This window comes from Schistocerca cancellata, chromosome 9, assembly GCF_023864275.1.
Source record: "Schistocerca cancellata isolate TAMUIC-IGC-003103 chromosome 9, iqSchCanc2.1, whole genome shotgun sequence".
Classification (NCBI taxonomy): Eukaryota; Metazoa; Arthropoda; class Insecta; order Orthoptera; family Acrididae; genus Schistocerca; species Schistocerca cancellata.
Window position 1 is genome coordinate 332,756,117 of NC_064634.1, and position 20,367 is coordinate 332,776,483.

The following is a 20,367-nucleotide window of genomic DNA, read 5'->3' on the forward strand; positions in this document are numbered from 1 at the left end:
GATGAGCGAGCGTTGAAGAGTGAAGATTGGTCCGGGGCAGCACCTGCTGTGGTCGCGGCAGCGGCGGAAGAGGGTTCGGCAGGCAGCTCAAGCCAACTGTCAGGTAAGTGCGGCAACTTCATTTCTACACTCTGGCTACGTGCCGGACTAATTTCCAACATTACCTGAAAACGGTAGATATCGAGAAGATGACCGTCATGGCGGCAGATCTCGAATAGTTATTGCATTTTTATAGCATTGATAACAGAATCTCTTGGGACAGTGAACTTTGTAGGGAGTGCTCCGTAGAGGAGTAAACAGAATCACTTGCAGTGTTGATTTGCATTACTCTTACCTGGCGGGAAGTAATTCCGAGACTGTGTACCGTGGAAGGTCGTTTGGACTTCAGTTAGTGGGAATCATGGTGTTAGGAATTGCGAGGACTGTCGTGGGAAAACGTATGTCAGACTTGGTGTAAGGTATTGCCAGGGTGTTCCCGGGATAAGGCGAAACGGTATTGCTTGTGGCGGCATACACAACGTACGGAATTGCCGATGATGAAGATCTGGATCACGAGTCGGGTGAGTTAAATTACTGTCTGCCTTTTTGTTTCATCTTTTGTCGACTGTGTTTTCAACGTTGTGAAGAAAATGTATATCTGGTGCCATAACAGTTGCTCACCCGAGCGCTGTTGTTGTGAATGCTGTAAACAAAAGCAATAACTAATCGATATCTGTCATAATGACAGTCGCGCGCTCGATATGTGTTGCTTGTAAGTGATGATGCAAAAAGGCAGCGGCAGCACTTCCTACACTCTTGTCTTGCAAGCTCACGGATGGACGTTCGTGTCAGGTGAGCACTGCATGTGTTACTTGGAACGAAGCAAGGGGGTCTGCCACTTATTGAGGCTGTAGAGCGCCACCATGGAACGCAAACATTCTGGAAGCACTCCATGCCAAAACAGAGCCTAATTCTGCAACAACTTTTCATTCTGCAAGTATCCTTCTGTAGCCTAAAAACAGCCTCAACTATAGATCGGAGAACACTTATTGCCTTTTAACGAAGTTCCTCTTGAAACATTTCAAACAAATCTACAATTCTATATTAAATAATTCCATGATTGAGGAAACAGTGGTATGAATATAACAATTGTTTTGAAGTATTTCTTTGACTCTTTCGGTCTTATGGAGTTATTTGTAAACTGGTTAAATAATGGCAGGATTTCACTGAGCTTTGTTTTTGAGCCGCGGGAATAGTGCGTTAAATCATACACGCTCTTCTTACATGAGGTCATTGGATCAGCCCAGACATCGGCTGATAGGATGGGATGAAAAAAGTGCAATGAACTACGATTTCAAGTGGTTCCCAGATACGCTGATTCCTGTATTATGTCTCGTATGGCTTTCTTCCAAAGCTTAAAAAAGCTTTGACTCTGTTTTCCCTTCTTCTATTATGAGTCCATATCACTTTGCCCACCAACAAACAGGATTTCTTTTTTTTAATTTCTTATTTTTGTTAGAGAATATGGTGGATCTTCCGCTAATTTGCAGTTTCAGAGCGATCCCAGAGCCATTAATACTTAATACTTTGCTTAAGCTTATTTTTACACGACTCTGAAATTTTCTCCTGGTGTGTTTTCCTCTGGAACCAACGAACTCAACGCCCGCGGCGCCCTCTTCATCTTCAGATGCACTAGTTCATTCACGCGAGCTGACTTCTCCTCCAATAAGCTAGCGATTATTAATGCAACGATCCTCTACTGCGACAATGTAGGCTCCATCGACCTTTATAGCTCGTTAGGCATCCTCCCTCTGTTGATCTCAGTTCGCGTTTTATGGCGTGCACCTTTAATCATTCTACTCGTTCTCCATTACATTCTTTGTTGTACCCAACGCCGGCCGCGGCAGCCAAAACGCCACTTGTCGTAAAAAACAGACATGTAGACAGACGATGTTACACTAGACCGACAGATAGGATCTCTTGTGTAGGCTATGCCATTAATGGCCGAGAAGAATTCGACCGAGGTCTTGTGGATTTCAAACCACTTGATGCAGCTTGAAGCCCGAGAAAATTTTATCAGTGTATACTATGCATTCGTATGTTATGCAGTTGATGTTCGTCGTAACAGCCAACAGCCCTTAAAAAACTCTTCTCACTTGTAAACATCCTTCAACAAAACACGATTCCCTTATTTCTTTTAGATTACTCATAAACTGTTAAACATATAAAAAATTTAATTGGTGTTTGTTGTAATGTGTTAGTCGTATAACTTTAAGTAAGTGTCAAAAGATTTGAGTAACGCGTTCAGCAGATACATTTTTTGTAAGTAGGGAAATATTGTCACGATTAAAAACAAGTTATTATCAATTCTATGCGAAACCGAAGAGGTATGGGAGAACAGCGAGTGAACCTTTCGTAGTCAGTTGGCTTTGAAATCCGCAGTGTGATGACAAAAATAAATTTGGTCGCGAAACTTCGCGACGTTGTGGATTTATTGTAACGATGTTACACGAATGGCCGCAATTTTGACACTCTTAAACGACAAAAGAACTGTGTTTGAACCACAAACATTAGCTGAAATAATTAAAAATCAGGTCAGGTGCTTCAATAATCATGCTGATTGATTGTTGACAGACATATAGACACCATCTCATACTTGTGCCTTTAGAGAGATTAGTGCATGAGAAATCTTAACTGAGCGTCAGGAATATTATAGCTATGAATTACTCAGACGAGTACGTTTAAATTCTTCCCTCTACCAATTAACGCTCTTGCTTGCTTGTGCTGGGTATCCACGAATTTTTCGTAATTCAGACTGTATGTAGGGAAAAGTCAATGTTTTAAAAATGAAGCAAATAGCAACCAAAATTTGAGACAAAGAAAAGAGACAGATGGAAACCTAGACCAAGATGCTTCGGATACATTTACAGAAGATTTCAGTTCACCCTCGTAATTACCTATTTCGTTGTTCCGCAGTTGGAGACTGCATAAGATCGTTCACAAAAGCAACATTTTTAAAGAAATGAACTACATACAAATCCGTTTATCGGTCTTGCCCTCATTAGCCTGAAAAAATAAATGACTTTCACAAACCAAGACAAATTATATTTACGTAGAATGCAGAAGGAATTCGAAGAGAGCAGTTGAGCTGTATGCAAAAAATATTCCTGAAATACGATCTCCAACATCGGTTGTGCAAAAAATTCTTAGTGGAAGGCAACTGGAATACTAAACAGAAGATAAGGATCAAGACTGCAACTAGAGAGGAGAACAAATTACATCCTCTGGCATCTGTCGCTCATAATCCACACGTTAGCTGCAAATAAATTGCGAGTGCTTCTGTACTAAGTCAGTCCAGAATTGTTCGCATTTTGTGCACTGCCAGTTTGTGCCCGAATCATGTGTCAGTTCACAAGCAGATTAACCAGTAGGACTGCACAAGACGTATGGAGTACTGGTGCTTGGTTCTGATGTGACACCGTAACAGGAGGTTCTTTCTTCAAAGAATTTCTGCCGATGTCTTTACACATTCCGGGAAACTGAACGTAAGAAATTTGCATAATGAGACGCTGAAAATACACTCGACGGAGTAGGTTGAACATCAGAGGGAGTGCAGTGTAACGTTTGGTGCAGAATTATTGGTGGTTATGTGATTGGACCTTCCTTCCTTAAAGAGATTTCAGCGGGTAAAAGATACGCACAGTTTTCCATCGAAGTGGTACCAGCTCTCCTGGAAATAGTACCACTTGGGGTACGTAGATGTATGTGGTACCAGCACGATGGGTGCCCGGTTAGCTGCTCGCTTGTGGTAGCCCTGGGAGCGGTGCCGTTGGGGCACCTGAGTCGAATGCGGGTCTCTGTTATCGCAACGCCTTCAGATTCGCTCGTCCTTTGCCAAGCGGCACAAACGTGAAGCTGAATGGCGTACAGCGGCAGGGTCGCGAACCGCTGCTCAGAAAGCCGGAAAGGGTACTGGCCACACAGCTGCCCCGTTACGAGGCAAAGACATGTTTTCGTTATTCCTCACTGTTGATCCTTCACGGGAATCCTCATATGTTTTTGGGATAGGTTATCATTATGAGCTCGAACATTAGGTGAGCAATGGAGCCCCTTACGGAAACAGTGGGCAGGTCAGAAAACAAATCCAGTGCCCACTCTGCTACACCGGAGAAGGCGTGTTTGAGGGGAGGGGAGGGGGGACAGTCTTTATGGAAAGCTTCTTAATTTGAACCACAGGTAGTAGAAAATATAAAAAATAAACAGGTACTGCTTAGCACTGGCCTGCGACGGAATTGAAAGAGATTGACAGAAACAGGTATACATCTAGTCTCTAAAAATATGTTGTCCGATAGCGTTCATCATATTACAGTACGCTTAGTCACATTTGAATTTTACTACACAGCAAATAGACCAATTTCGTAAATTTTACTATGTTCAAAACTTGTTCATATTTCCTGTCTTGATCACCATGGATACCACTTGAATATTTCTAACCCTTTGTTCACAGTTTATGCAGACAAGAGGAACTCGATGGAGCTAGTTGGGGCCTCGGAGGAGCCGGCGTTCTGTTCGCTGGATTACGTGCTGCCTGAACAAGCTGTGTTCCGTTCGCTGGAGAGTGTGGACTTCACAGTGGAGAGCGAGATGTAGACTGGTGAGTACATGGCCCTCTGTGCTTTAATTGCTTCAGATTCAGTTTACACCCAGCCAGTTTCATTCAACAGCACACACCAAACTCGCAAATTTTCCGAAATTATTCGCTTAATTGTAATCGCTTTCGAAACTGGTCACCAATAGAACATCTTGGAGACCGTACATCCGGTCGGTAGAGCAAGCTTCTGTAACCCTGGCCAAGGTAGCACGTTACCAGTCACACAGTTAACACTAAACCACTCCTTAACCTGCAATAGCCCTGCTAGGGGCTGTGCATTGACACTTGCCAGTACGGGTCGTTTCAAGCGCCTGTGGGTCATTGTTCCTCTTCCTTTCAATAACTAACCTCTTTAGTTCTGTCTACGTGACAATGTTGGCCACCCACATGTTTGAAGCATTTGCCACACTAATTACGGGGTTTGTGCACCAACACATTTCCTTACTCCCATTTCTCCTTCTGATTTTCGTTATGTAATAGCCTTACTGAGAGACACAAGCCATTGTGTGCTAATAACATTCAAATGCTGCTTCCCTTCGATACACCACAATACATGACATTTTAAGTAAAAAAACTATTTATGAACTTATTGATTATAATACCTCTAGATATAAAATCCCAAAGCACCACATTCGCTCCGTAAATGCTTAAGCATATCAGATATTATTCATACTTAACTACCACCATGCGTCAATGGTCGCAGATGAAGAAAGGACAACGAAAAACTGTCCTAACTATGAAAGACATTAATCGTTGACTCAGACGATTATGTCATTTTCATAATTTCGGTGAGACTTAAGTTTTTAGGTAATTTTTGCTATTATAATCACAATACAGACGCATCTTACTTTATTATAGTTCTGTAAAGATGACAAAGCAATACGAAGTCATTTGTGGTAGCATTCAGAATTCGCTTTGTGAAACTAATTAACGGTATTTTTACTATCAGGGTTTATCGATAGTGTTTAACCTGATCAAGGAAGGTAAAGCTACAAATCTTTTAGGTTATTTAGTAATTTCTTTTCCAGATCCGATTTACCTTCCATTATAGTCACTTACCTGTCTTTCGGTGTGTACTGCTGTGATAGTCAGTGTCAGCGTTTATCTAATATTTCGTGGTTTTGCTTTCGTCAAATAGTTTAACGCTATCACCATATAAAAGGCAGCAGAGCTCGATTCTGTTATGCCCCTTCGTTCGTAGTTTTAGTGGTGCAGCTTTGAGTCGCGGCTGCGTCAGCTTCGTGTTACTTTGTTTCTTGTTGTGATGGTCCCCCTGTACATGGTGCGCAACATATTTCCAGCCCTAATATCTGTGGAAAAACCGTTGGAAGTCAGAAAGCTTCTAGTCATCTCATAATGGTTTTCAACAGGATATTACACAGTTTATCTTGAGAGAAAATGGCAAGATCAGGTAACGATGAGTAGACCACAAAATCTCAATAATGCTGAGAGCTGGTGACTATGGTGATCAAGGAAGATGCATCAATACATCATCGTGCTCACGAAACCAGTCCTGGACGATGCCACGTGTGTGAACTGGAACTTCGTCGTCTTGCAACACTGCATCACAGTTGGAGAAGTTGCACTATGTGATGGGCCTTATCAGCCAAGCGGTCACATAATCTTTGACAGTAGAATGACCTTGCAGAGGAACCGTGGTGTCCATGGAATACCACTGCTTTCTTCTTCTCAGAGTCATAAATCTTTTACTCCAAAAATTTATTCCTCAAATTGAGGCCAATTTTTGGTATCAGTAAACATCTCTTGCTTGGGAGTGCCCTCTTTTCCTGTGCTAGTCGGCTTTTTATGTCATCCTTGCTTCGTCCCTCAAGGTAAATTTTGTTTGCTAGGTAGCAGAACGCTTTAGCTTCACCTCCTTTGCTATCCCCTACTCTGATGTTAAGTTCCTCGCTATTCTCATTCTCCTACGCCTCATTACGTTTGTCTTTTAATGATTTACTCTCAGCCCATATTCTGTAGTCATCAGACTATTCATGCCACCCATCGGATCTCGTAATTCTTCCTCACATTCATACCACGATATGGCTGTGCAGATGATAAGTGAACACCCGACATTTTCCACTCTCGGGACGGAAACTCTTCCAGAAGTTGGAAACAGTGTGAAAGAAGACTCATCCAACCAAATTACTTTCTCACATTGCTCCAGAGCCCAGGTTTTATGGCTTGTGGATCGTGTTATCCTGTTCCGGGCATTTGCATCACTGATGACTGGTTTTGGAATTTCGTCTCAGCATGTAGTTCTCCGCTTATGAAGCTGATGTCGTGTTGTTGTAGTCCTTACACCGTGATCGGGTGCAACATTCAGTTCCATAGTGATCGTTGCAGCGTCGTCCTATTGTTTTCCTTCACAATCGTCATCGATGACCGTCTTTCGTGATCGCTCAAAACAGAATTTCGTCAGTGTCTGCTTTCTTGCAATGCTGCAATCTCATCCATCTGCAGCTTACGTTGCGTAATTCGAAGAGGAACGTTTTTGAACACTGACTCGACTGTATCTATCAATGATTACATAGGGCTGGCCTGTGAAACTCCGGCGCCGAAACAGATACGAGTAAGTTGGACGGATGTTCAAGAATATTGCGTCGATACTCTTTATTTCGTTGCTGCATATTCTGAGGATATCTTCGTTCAATCAAGTTGCTGATAGAAACTGAATTTCATTTTGAATCTGCAACTAAACTGGATACTGATGATGTGAATATTGTGTATTATTACAATGCTGCTACTTCTGAGTTTCTTTCTGTGGTGGCAAATATTATTACCTGCAGGGTGTTAAAATATACAAAGTAGTGTAAAAAAATTGCAAAAATTTTACTCTTCTTTTTGTCGGTGTCCTGCACGTGGATACATTCTGAAACTAGCTGAGATGATGATTTGATATTGTAGCCATCCTGTCAGAAATTTTCTGAAGTGTTTTAGGTCTTTTGGCAAGATTTTGGACTCCTTCTGAATCTAGAATACAGTGAATTTTGGACTTGTGGCTGAAGGAGTACAGGTACCTTTGCGTGTGTCTGGGTGTCTGATTTAGGACAGACAAGGCACTATCTGCTGTTACTTTCATCGTGAACTTGATATGGCTGTGGAAGGTACAGAGATGTTCCAGTTTTAGGTTTCTCTTGTCCTGGCGCCCAAACAGTGAGTATGTCGTCGACAACGCGGTAACAACCACTTTTCATTATGTGAGTCGTGTCCAAGGCTATATCATCAAAGTTGTGTGCAGATGGATGACCACTTGTGACGCAACTGCCTGTGACGCGGCTAAAGAAGAATGAGACCAGCAAATACGCAATGATACGTTACAACACGACAACGGCGGAATATTATTCAGTCAAAAGTTCGTGGATGTTAAAACCAACACGAGTTTATACAAACACATTATTATGTTAAGAATTAGGATTTTGGATATTATCAAGAAACATGGTGGTAAATAGAAGGCATGGACATCTCAGTATAGGCCCCAGTAACTAATCGCACACAAAAATTAGGTTACATGTAGCCATTTGTGAGACCACAAGGTAACGGCGTCTTTAACATCATTCAACAAACTCATAGTAGATATCGCTTAAAACTTAAGTCTACATGATAACGCCAAACGGGCCGAAATTAACTAACCACTTAAGAAATAAAATATTCTTTCCAATTTAGAATGTCGACATCATTTTTCAAAAGTAAATTTTTGAGATATTCCTCTTGTTTCAAAGGCAACAACATTTAAAATGGCGTCTTTGTTGCCCACAGGTGCATTGAGATGTGGTGGAGTCCCCAGCACAGCCATGGGAACACATCTGTGTTCTCATGCCTGATGAAGATCTGCCGCTGGGGACAAAAAGGCGGGAATATCCCGTCAACACTGAAGTCATTATTGTCGGGGAAGACATCACATCTCTGTTCTCGTGCCTGCCGAAGATCTGCTGTTGGGGTCAAAAAGACAGGAATGTCCCGTCAACACTGAAGTCATTATTGTCGTGGAAGACTTCACATCTGTGTTCTCGTGCCTGCCGAAGATCTGCCGTTGGGGTCAAAAAGACAGAAATGTCCCGTAGTCACTGAGGTCATTACAGTCAGTGAGGACATCACGTCTGTGTTCTCATGTCTGCCGAAGATCTGCCACTGGTGGCAAAAAGACGGGAATGTCCCGTGAACATTGAAGTCATTATTGTCGGGGAAGACATCACATCTGTGTTCTCGTGCCTGCCGAAGATCTGCTGTTGGGGTCAAAAAGACAGGCATGTCCCGTCGTCACTGAGGTCCTTACAGTCAGTGAGGACATCACGTCTGTGTTCTCATGTCTGCCGAAGATCTGCCACTGGTGACAAAAAGACGGGAATGTCCCGTCAACACTGAAGTCATTATTGTCGGGGAAGACATCACATTTCTGTTCTCGTGCCTGCCGAAGATCTGCTGTTGGGGTCAAAAAGACAGGAATGTTCCGTCGTCACTGAGGTCATTACAGTCAGTGAGGACACCACGTCTGTGTTCTCATGTCTGCTGAAGATCTGCAACTGGTGACAAAAAGACGGGAATGTCCCGTCGACTTTGAGGTCATTACTGTCGGGGAAGACATCCACCTTCTCGTGATACAGCCGTCACACTTGCCGCCGCCTAGGGGTGCTGACGTCATGAAGGCATTTGAGACACCACCTTCTGGCAGGAGACGAGACGCGGCCTGTCTACTGCTGCCGCCACTGAAGCGTTGTGTCATCCTGTCACTAATATAAAAAAGAGTCAACAGTGACTGACGATCATTTAAAACGGACTACTGTTTACAATAAACAAATTGTTTGAGCTGTAGTGAGCATTCTCATTGAGTGGTTAATGACTGTTGAGAAATAAGTGAGTGTAACGGCTATGTTGAGATTGGTGTACTACTTTTCTTCAAAACACATTACATTAAGAGGAAAACAACAATATTCAGCACCAGAACATGTTCAGCTATTACACAATGTGACTACAATAATTTACAAAAGAGACGATGATAAAACAAATTATTAAGTAAAACTGTTTTTTAACCGCATTTATCCATGCATGGAAAAATACAGCTGCGCAATGACCAACATTAAGCCTCAATAAGATGACACTTATTTTCTTAATACATTAACAGCCATGCACATTTATGAACACAGGCTATGAAACTGGTTGTATAACTTGTCCCAAAACTGAGTGCCGATTAAATACAGCAAGCTTGACTGGAGCCACCACACAAATTAACATTACTAGCTGTTGGCTGGCCACACCAGCGGTCTTTTGAATCTCGACCAGAGCCTTTCTGGATAACAAACAAGCCGCCCAGCACTTATGCACATGGAACGATGTGCATTAGGGACCACAACTGCTACAGTTAGCTCACTGGACCACCCGATGGTAGGCGTCCCCTTCGTCGATTCTGAGCCATCAAAAGACAGACATGACCGGCCGTTGGTGCAGCAAGCCGGACTCCGCCGATAGATGCTGCAGGTTCCAGGCCTTTGGCGGGGAAGAACTCGCGTGCGGCAGACGGCGGCCAGCTCCGCTTAGGAGGTGCCACAGTTGGCCTGCTGACGGCGCCAACGACAGAGGCACGCGGGGGTGTTAGAGTGTATCGGAATATTGGCGAATTTTGTGTCGGAAGAACTTTTTGTAAAAAAGCTTCGTTGAGACCAATATAGTGTACAGTATTTTAACACTACGTAACAAAATGTAGTGAAAACAGCAAAAACATAATGGGTGATCATTATACAGGAAGTCCCAGGAGGAATGGTCAATATTCAGGGATGTGACAGGAACAGTCATAAAAGAAAAAAACGTCGGGCTTTAAAATGTGTACCTTAAGAGCTCAGGAGCAGTTCTTCATCTGTGCTACTATGAAACACATCTTTGCTACTGAGCAACTGCTCACATTTCTTAAGATGTGCAATTCAGAGCTCTTCGTTACGAAGCTATCTTCCTTCCAATGATCTTTCCTCTCTTATCCCTGAATATCCATCATCCATGCTGGGGCACCCTGTAAATACAGTGTATTTTGTTTTGCTGTAAATCTGATGCGTCCCACCTCACTGAACACCACTTTCATATTGTGCCGAGAACTGCCTGTGTAAATCACAACTTGAGATGTCGAGCCAACACTTACACATTGTGCGCACTGGACCCAACCTTATTTACAGTAGCGAAAACTAGCAGAGAACCCATCGCGGAAGAAGGAAGCGATCTAATACCATGTGATAGCAAAAGAAAAAAAAGTCACAAATGATGACGTACATAAGAACCAGAGCATTAACTACTGTGCTCTCGCATTAGGTGGCCGCGTAGATGAACATTACAATGATGAAAAAATACGTCTTCAATGTATACACTATTTCTTTACTGTAGCTCTCACAACATCTCCAGCCACGAAGTCGAGACCTGAAGCCGATTTTACAGCTCCTCTTTCAAGGCAGCAAAGAAATACTGACTAACGAATTCTACTGCACGCCACTGACGTAAAAACTACGATTTTTTCACCGGTACCACGGAATTGCAATTGAGTTATCTAATTGGTCTAAGACTGGGTACACAACTGCTCCTTTTTATCACACAGCGAACTATGTTGAGGTTGCGGCAAAATGGTAGCTAGATAAAAACATTCTCTAAGTCCATTTTCAAATATTGGAAGTGCACCGTTCTGGCTCAATTCATTTTTTTATGGTTGTCGAAATTAATCATGCCGTGAAACATGAGTTTTTCTGCGCTATAGAGCTTCTCAATTTTCTCTAACGACAAGTCCAAAAAAGACACATGTTTAGTGTGGCACTACTTTACCATTATGTGTGCTCGGTTTAGCGCATTAGGAATGGCTGGACCATGAGGAGGGGGACTGTGATCTCACAAATGGCTGCATATAACCCAATTTTTGTGTGCAGTAAATTACTGTTTGTTTAAAACATCTTAGTATTTATTAGGATAAAAAGATTGTTATTATTATTATTATTACTATTAAAAAATACATATTGGGCACCGGATAATTATTGCGAATTAAAGCGATTTTAACAAGGAAACCACCATTTAATTAGAAAGGACAAAGTACCGTTAACACTTACAAAATAGGTAACAGAATTCGAGTCTTCTTTCAAGACTCCTTTAACATTTATCCAAATGTCCTAATAAACACGTTTAAGATTCTTTAGTTAGAAAAGGAAACGCGTACAATGGTAAACCTTACGAACAGTAAAAGATAAAAATACCAACATAACGGGCAGAATACAGACAGAAGTGACACCTGTAAGGTGTGACGATCAACAGCGAGGCCTAAGACCGTCAAGCCTCCCAGCCGACAAGTCGACCAGAACAGACCCACGCAACGTCCGCCCACGCCACACAGGCACACGCTAAAGCTGGCTTGAGGGACCAGATAATAGCTGCCTGCCATAAGACATCAACATTCTTTAACACAAGTGAGAAAACGCTTATTACAACAACCCTTTTGAACGTTATTGTAGAAGGGGCCGCGTGGAGGGTCATTGCAACATTTAAAGAATTCAAACACGAAATACCAAAAGATGGCTCAAATAGCAAAACATGCTAAAAAATTGCAGCAGGTGCTCTAGCCTGGACATGATAACACATTAATCCCAATGAACAGGTGAATAAAATACAACAGAAACCCTTGCCAATAGAACAAAAAGCGAGAATAAATTACATAGAAGACGGAAGCTAAGCATAGTGTAGCTAGATCGCCACGAAAGATCCAAAAGCGCAGTAAATAAACTATATGAGCACGTGTCGAAATAGAGGGAAGCGAGGTCCCACAGCACGGAAAACGGGAAAACAGCCGAATACTATTCCAAGGATTGTGCTAAGCACTCCAGTGCCCATATCTGAGGAAAACCACCAACGCACGACGATTCTTACGGCGCTCACTCAGTCTTAATAAGCCCAGGAGCAGGAATGCTTCGTCCTCCAGATAAACGACCACCAACAGCGAGTTCTGGAAAACAAAAGTTGCCAAAGTTGCCGCCTCGTTGCAGAATCCTCATTCGCGTGTTCACGCTGTTTCTCCTCAGTAGGCCAGCGAGCAACGGAGTCCTTTCGTACCGAACGCCTCGTAGCCAAAGCACGTCTCCAGCGCCTTGTACTGCTCCTCGGTGGTGGTGTGTCTCCTAAATTATATTTACTGCGCTAGCCAACAACACCTGCCAAAGAGACTACTATTAATCAGTGTGTCAAACCTGGGTGGGATGGCACTGATACACAGAGATGACAAGTGTATTCAAACGTGTAGAGTTCCGTAACGCCGTGTACTATATCAGCTATCTGCAAGTAGTTGTGAGGATGGGAAGTTTAACCAAATGCTTACCACTCGCGCAATAGCTACCGCCGAAGATGCAACTGGATCACCACTAGTAAAAACGGGTTCTGGTTTAATCGGCTAGTGTTAGCTCCTGATTGAAAATTCTAGTTAACGCATCTATCACAAAATTTTACAGGTTCGACCAGCAAACTAACACCAAAAGTAATCTACTAGTCGATGGAATCAAGCAGAAACTACAAGTCTGATTGGGATGCGCTACTTAAGTCAATTAAACCCAACTCACTGCGATGTGCCACAACTCACGGCAACGTGATCAAAAACATCGCTTACGTAACCCAACACTCCAAAGCTGATACCTGGGATTTATCTTATCTTTTTCCTAGCTTGAAAACTATCCAAAGTGGAGCTTAAGCGTTCCTTTTAATAGAACCCCACTGAAACAATCAATCTAGACTGAACTTTCTTAGATACCAGTTTCAGTTAGTTTAATTTTCGAAAGAGCACGCCACCGATATAATTTTACGTGTTGACTGAGCGTTGCTAGTCAGAGATTATTAATCCTATACAGGCACTGCACTGCTGCTCTATCCTTGCTTATTTCTTTTTACGAACTCACGTAATGGATAATGCTATTTGTACTCTGTCAATGATAATTGTTTATGCTATAACTTTCATAGTTTATTAATTCCCTATAACTTAACGTTTCCACTTTTTATCACTTAAACAGTCAGACAAAAACCTCTTTCAGATACTTTAAGCCGAACTTTACGTAATTATCGTAACAAACTCTCACTGTTACTTATCTTTGACTTTATTATTCTTTGTCCTGCTTGTACTTTACCGTTTTGATTCACTGCGTAATTTTTAACCTTTTTATTTTTTGAGATTCAAAGATTCTGTTATCGTATTTTCAAGTTATGATATATGAGGAAATGATAACACAAGACACCAATTTTCTTTTAACATGTACAGGGCCTGAGCACCATTTTATTTTGAAATTTTCTTAATTTTCAATGTCTCCACAAAGTTTCTTCAGGCGTGAGTGGTGGTGGTAAACTACTTCCCCACTAAGCGGAAGCTAGTAAAAAAAAGAAACAAAAATCCTAAGTGTCACCGTCACTTTAAAGTGTCTTTAATATTCACTCAATTCAAAGCAAATCTCTCCCTCTTCGGGCGTTGACATACGCGGACCCTCTATACCAAATTTAAAGCACTCACAATTCCAATTATCGTGCTCTAGTCAGTGAATAGGTCTTGGTTCTGTCGGTTTCGTCGGATGGAAAATTACTATTACACCAATTCGCACGTGTCGAAAAGTATCTGACACAGATTGGTTCTCCCGTTTACATTAGTCAAACTAGGACGTCCTACTCACAATACTTACACGACAGTCACAGGCCGCACTTAAATTTGAGTGTTCTTTCAGCCGAGGATTCTATTACCTTAGAACTACACCACAATTACAACCAATACAGTCTCAGAATCACGCCAAAGCTTTAGCAAATCCTTATTACAGAAGCGGCAACGGCACACGTTCCTTTGTGCTTACCCTTATTAAACCAATCACTCACAAAGTCTTCGCGTGAAGGCGATACCAAATACCCACAATCAAGACGGAAAAGACCTCCCCGTAGCACGTGACACGGAACACCTCGTTGCGAGTAACTCCAAGGTTAGCTCGAGCAAACTTTACACTATCACATGAAAACGCGAGAAAAACCAATCTCTTAGCGTGTATCACAACGAGTTACTCTTTTAAAGCAAACTCCAAAAATCATCTCACATCCCTCTACCGAGTGCGAACAATACACCTCGCGCAATAATTACATATAACTTCCCATATAGGCCATAACCTCATCACGGATTCAACTAATAACTTTACAAGCCCAAATCCGACATTAAATCACTCGAGCGCCAACTCCAAATAGGCTTACACTTCCCGATTGTGACGAAATGACTGTCGCTATCCCGTGGCATCAATGGTGACTAACTCCGCGATATCTCAAATGTAACTCTCTACACGAGATCTCAACGGTAACTCCTCTTGAAACAAGAGGCAAAACCAAGAACCAGAACTTGAACAGGATGTCTTGCGACGTCCGCAACGACAAAACACAACGATCAAAAAAAAAAAAAAAAATGTAATGCGTAGCGTCCTTGTTCAGCAATAAGTTTTAAAAGAAGAAAAAATGTTGGTAGAGCACTTGCCGACGGAAGGGAAAGCTCCCGAGCTCGAGTCTCGGTCCGGCACACAGTTTTAATCTGCCAGGAAGTTGCATTTCAGCGCACACTCTGCTGCAGAGTGAAAATATCATTATCGATAATGCTTTTTGTTTGTTACAGTTTCAGCTTTAAACTCATATACATAACACTTTTAGAGTTCATATTTTCAAAAAACTTACCTGCGTGTTCTTTGCTAGCCCATAAACGTGTGCAATGAGGAAAGAAGCAAGGCATGCTGAGGTATCTTGAGCATGTCAACAAATTGAATGGCTGTAGAAACGTCAAAGAAACAGAACTGCTTAGAAGTATACCTCTGTGCAGAATAGGGTTCTTGTTTTATTACATTGTCAGTGCATTAGTCCCTGTGTAGTCTACCAATCTTCTCACTTTGAAACCTTACCTGTCATACTAATTCCATGACCGGCAATAACAGCAATTTACAAGGTAAAAAAAGTGACATAATCATTTTAAACATATTCCAGCATTGTGGAATGCTATATTCGTAAAATGGATATTTCGCTTTAACATGTATGTAAGTAACTTTTTAGTAATGATAGCATAACCTGTGTAAGACTTAGGCCAACTTTAACAACACTAGCGTATTTGCGTCTTTTCCCTATTATTTCTCGTCAGTAACTCTGTCAGTTTTTCAGGAATAACCAAATATAGCACACCTGGGGTGTATGTCTACTTTGGTAATACACTTAGTTTTACTTCTGACTTTCAGTTTGAGGTTTTCAACGTATATAAGCCTACGCCATCCTTTGTCATATATCAATAGATAGTTACTTAGTTTCATGTTCCATGTATCATTTGCACGACAAAACGTAATAATATGGAACAAGACGTTATATATTGACATCAATGTTTTTGTAAATATGCCTCCATGCTCATCATTTATTAGTTTCTTCGTTTCTTAGTTAAAGACAGACGTATGTTAGTCAGTAATTCTTACCCTTCGCCATTTACCCATTATAGCAATAGACAATCTTCCGCAGAACAGGAGGAGTTGTCAAAGAGGAACGTTTCCAGTTTAGTTTCAAACTATACTTCACTTTGTGTGAGGCATTTTATATCAATGGGTAAGTGATCAAAATTTGTGGTTGCAGCATTGTGAACTCCTGTTGGTGTTACAGACAACCTTAATGTACCGTAATGACTGTCTTTTTTCTTCGGCTGTTGCAGTTAAGTACATAATGGTTACTTTTGAAGTGCAGAGGATTATTTCCATCAAACTTCATCAGGGAATAACAGTATCGTGAAATGGACACATAGGTGCTCACACGCCAAGCACAAGACATCCACGAAGAAAGGAGTGTTCACATAGATTTTGAGCCAAAGATTTCCACAGAAAAGAAGCAATGTACATATATGGATTGATACAAGCAAACTCCCAGAGGTCAAGAAATGTGAAGAATGAATAATAATTACCGGTGAGAGGAATTTAGGCAAGAGATGTTCCCCCAACAACCAGTGCAGTTTTGTAGCCAGAATTGTAGGGGGACGAGGCCGTTGATGCAGTGTGGGTCGGCTGTCGGAGTGTTTGCGATGTGGAAGGCAATGAAAACACAGGAAAGATGGGAAATAATAGGCACTGAGTAAATTAAAACAAATGTAAAGTCAAATGACAGAAATATAACCACTACAATAAAAATAAACAGTGCAACAATAATTCATGTATACAAAAGGAAATATTGCTTGAACGGCTCCACATACTAAGGAAACGTGATTCCTTGTTTTATATTAGTTTAGATTTACTTTCATTCCAATTGATCCGTAGTGAGGCGGTCCTCCAGAGTGTAGAACATGCCAGAAAAACAATAATACATTACAAATATTTACAACTGAAACAAATAAGCTAATGTACCCTCCACAGGTCCCAAATGGAATGATCGTAATTTTTTTAATGAACACGATATGAAAGAATCATTTTACAAGCACTAATGCACAGAATTTCTAATAAAAAAAAGGTTGTTTTGTTTATAAGGTAATAAACATGTAATAGAACTACTATAATACTTATTTACAATGAACACATTACTGCACTGAAATAGTGCAGGAGTTAGACTGTACTTATATATATATATATATATATATATATATATATATATATATATATATATATATATATATATATATAATAGTCAGTATCCCTAGTTCCCTAAACAGGATTCTGCGGAATGTTCTTGAATTCACACCATATATAACTCTTACTACACGTTTTTGTGCCTGGAAAACTTTAGTTTGGCTTGATGAATTACCCCAAAAAATAATCCCATATGACATTATGGAATGAAAATAAGCATAGTATGCCGGCTTTTTCATTTTTATATCCCCTATGTCTGACACAACTCGTAATGCAAATAGAAATTTGTTTGGAAGCTTCAGCAGTTCTGTGGTGTGCTCCTCCAAGTTCAATTTATTATCAAGCTGTAATCGTAAGAATTTAACACTGTTCACTTCTTCTATCTGCTTGTCATCATATGTTAGGCATATACTCGTGGGCCACCCCTTACAAGTTCTGAACTGCATGTATTGTGTTTAAACTTTAGATTACGACTGGACCGATTAGTACATGCGTAAAGAGTGCAGGACGGCGTTTTTGATGAAACAACTACGTCTCCACGCAAAATAAACACCCATCACGGTCAAACCTTGGCACGGGTACGTCCGAGTGACGTCATGGGGAAGTATCACCACGGTGAACAATGGAAGTGTGAACGCGGTGAGGCTGAAGATTTGGGCTACTTAAAACGCAACGTCAGCTTCAAATGTGTAACGTAATGACACCTCCATTCCTTTTTTCTACATGGCTTAGGTAATTATTTTCTGAATATCTTTCACTAGACGCAATAGGTCACCTCAGTTCGATACTGCGATGCGATTAGCTTGACAGGCGGAGGGAGACGGTGATGGTGGATGGTTCAAATGGCTCTGAGCACTATGGGACTTAACTTCTGAGGTCATCAGTCCCCTAGAACTTAGAACTACTTAAACCTAACTAACCTAAGGACATCATAGACATTAGTGCGCGAGGCAGCATTCGAACCTGCGACCGTAGCGGTCGCGCGGTTCCAGACTGTAGCGCCTAGAACCGTTCGGCCTCCCCGGCCGGCGATGCAGGATGGGTGGGAGCATTGAAAAGAGATGGAGGGGAGAAGAACACTTTGTGGGGGTTGTCCCGTGACAATGTTGATGATAATAATGTCATTGATAAACGTGCCGTGGCTTCGTTACAAATGTATATGAGGTGGGTCCCAATGCCCAGTGTAAACAAAACTGCCAAATAGCACCTACACATGCTAATGAAGTGTTCGTCATAGTTTGTCTTTAAATTATCTATCTTTGCCTCTTTCGTCAGACGTCTGCTCTCTCCTTTAATATATATATATATATATATATATATATATATATATATATATATATATATATATATATATATATATATATAATTTTTACTGAAGTAAATCGACATGGTCACATAGTTACCATAAAATTACCATAACAGACTACCTCTCAGAGACACAGACACGAGCACAGAATTCCTTGTGTTTCGTACAATATGTCTTGTGGTTTGTGTTACTCCAGTCTAATTGTCTAATTTTTTTAATTCTTGTGTTCCAGGACCATCTGGTGGTGGTGGGTGTACCAGGACAGGTAAGAATTAATGTAGCATACTTACGTTTGCTTTATAGTATTATCGCCAGCGCAGTCCTAAGTACTTCAGCTTTTACCGGTTAAGTTTAGTTATGTTTTTGTAGTCAGCAAAAGTATGTTATGTGGATTTAATCTTAGATTCCTAGAATAACTAGCAAAGACAAATGTAAGGATGTGCCGAACGGCAGGGAGCGAAGAGTGGTTGTGTGACAATGTTGGCTGTGAGTTCCCGGAATCTGGTTCATTTGAAAAGTTGTAAGAGATACCTTCTAGACACACATTACCACGAGACCTTACCTATATGTGAGTCTTAGGTTCTATGAATGCAAAGAGCGTGGGGACTGAAGTTGTGACACAGGCATAGAGCCCAGTGTCCATGTAGTGTGCTGCGCTACATCTCAGCGCCTGTTAACAGGCATAGAGCCCAGTGTCCATGTAGTGTGCTGCGCTACATCTCAGCGCCTGTTAACCAAATCCCTCTGATACGAACGTCTTGTTGTCACCAGGATTCGAACCATATAGCTCTAGGTTGAGCTCCAACGCCGTCTTTTGGTAGCAGAAACTGAAAAACTTCATAGTGCTTACATATGGGAGCTGCTACTAACTTATTAATGGCGTTTTATCATTGTGGTTATGGCGCAATTTCCCAAGATACACGGATACGACATAAAATTTTATTTCAGAATTATGAATTGTTCCACGCTTTGCTGCAGCTTTCTGTGGTTAAATGGAAAAGAAATAAAAGAGAAAGCACAGTTCGTAATCTTCTCTTCCCACCTCCCCCTCCCTCACTCTATCGATAACCTCTTCCCTCTTTCTCTGTTCAGCTTCTCATATCCTGTCTCTCTATATCTCTTGTCCCCTTCTCTCCTACTTCTCTCTGTCTATCATCTCCTCCCCTTTTCGCTGTATATTTTCTCCTACTCCTCCCCATCTTTACCGGCCCTGTGGCTTTCATCCATCTCCTCCTGTCCACTTTCTATGTCCATTCCCTCTCACCGCTGTATTAATCTTTTCTTCCCCCCTCTCGCTGACCTTCAGCCTTGTTTATTGTTATTTAAAATGAAATTCCACATCAGTATTAAAATCGTAAACCATTATGCCACAAATGCAACTTCCCTGGTTGCTAATAACGTTTGATATATATATATAAGTAAAATTCTGTGACATTGAACATAAAGGTACTGTGTTGTCCGAGACGCCAACACTTGCTCCATGTCTTTCCACCTGCAACTAATAGTGTTGAGGTTAAGTGACTTGGATTGCTATTTACAAGTACCCTCAATATCTGGAGTGATCCTCAAACCGTTGTCAGTCATGTTAGGATTACAGTCAATTGACCGCCTTAAGCTATAAGTCAGGTTTCAGTGTTATAGGCGGTGAAACGCGTTCACGTAACTGTACGGGAAGATCACAGAGCTTCCGTTTGAGGGCATTGCAGCAGCCTGTATCCAACGTAGAGCGTCTCCGATGCGGGTAAAGCCAAATGGGAGACACTCGAGCGCACGTCTTATAGCCCTGATCTCTCTCCATGTTATTAACACGCCCTCGGTCCCTTAAAAAAGACCTTGGG